At 47.0% G+C, this 1,314-nt stretch overlaps 1 non-coding gene across 1 annotated transcript; it reads right to left on the bottom strand.

Moving 5' to 3' along the window:
- Positions 1-449: 449 nt before the first annotated feature.
- Positions 450-524, bottom strand: Trnat-ugu. The gene has a single exon. It is a non-coding gene; the product is annotated as a tRNA-Thr (tRNA).
- Between the last annotated feature and the right edge of the window lie 790 nt (positions 525-1,314).

Raw genomic sequence — 1,314 nt, 5'->3', positions numbered from 1 at the left:
GGCGCTCGCTGTATTGCAGTAGTTTGAGTAACGAAGATTTTTGTGAGATAAGTGATTCATGAAAGGTATAGGTTATTGTTAGTCAGGGCCATTCTTTTGTAGGGATTATTAAAAGTCAGATTGCGTTGCGCTAAAAATATTGTGTGTCAGTTTAAGCACAGCCATTTATAATTTTTCTAAGGGGATGTTTCAAATAGTACTAAATGATCGTGCAGATCAACGTTGCATTTGTGTTGGTTTGATGAGTATGAAATGATGTTTTACAACCCAGGGTATATATACAATATACGCTGCATTATAAAGTTCGTCGAGGAGGCGCAAAACGTGTCATTATCATCATCATCATCTCAGGGACTGACGACCATAGACGGTATGAAATTACAATTAAATCAGTACCACTAGCTGCTAACAGGTGTTGAAATTCATCAACAGGGACAGTTGAAAATGTGTGCCCCGACCGGGACTCGAACCCGGGATCTCCTGCTTACATGGCAGACGCTCTATCCATCTGAGCCACCGAGCACACAGAGGATAGTGCGACTGCGGGGACTTACCGCCGGTACGCTCCGCGTGAGACCCACATTCTCAAAATGGCTCTGAGGACTGTGGGACTTAACATCTGGGGTCATCAGTCCCCTAGAACTTAGAACTACTTAGACCTAACTAACCTAAGGACATCACACACATCCATGCCCGAGGCAGGATTCGAGCCTGCGACCGTAGCGGTCGCGCGGTTCCAGACTGAAGCGCCTAGATCCGCTCGGCCACACCGGCCGGCCCCACATTCTCAACTTATAGTAGACACACGACATTCCTAGTGCCCCTGCCATTATACCCATTACCCGCGGCAGACAATGCACCGTGTCCCGTAAGAGTTCAGGCAATTCGTGTGCATCCGCGCTGAAGAAGATCATCAGCCGGTTAGCCTTAACGATATGAAGATGGCATCTGTTTTTTCGGACATGTCCGAAAGAACAGACGCCACCTTCATACCATAGATGGTATGTCATCGACGCAAAAGGTAAATAATGTGGAGAAACTTTAAGCTTAGCTCACGCCATTCTCGGCCACTTCGTCTCTCAGAACAGTATGCCACCACCTGTGTTTGCTTTGCCAAGCAAATTTGAGACAGTCTGAGCACCCAGCTAGGTTCGCAAGTTCGCCATTGCAAGTTATTAACATGCCCATGGAGACTGCAGTACTGCGCAACATAATATAAACAACGGTTCAGTTCAACGTGTATGTCTATATAGACGTTTGCCCTCCCTCCGACGATTTACGAAGTCACTGGATGAGGAACGCACGCTCGGATTG

The sequence above is a fragment of the Schistocerca piceifrons genome, chromosome 8, assembly GCF_021461385.2.
Source record: "Schistocerca piceifrons isolate TAMUIC-IGC-003096 chromosome 8, iqSchPice1.1, whole genome shotgun sequence".
NCBI lineage: Eukaryota > Metazoa > Arthropoda > Insecta > Orthoptera > Acrididae > Schistocerca > Schistocerca piceifrons.
The sequence above is the reverse complement of the archived record's forward strand: the minus strand, read 5'-3'. Positions and strand labels throughout refer to the sequence as shown.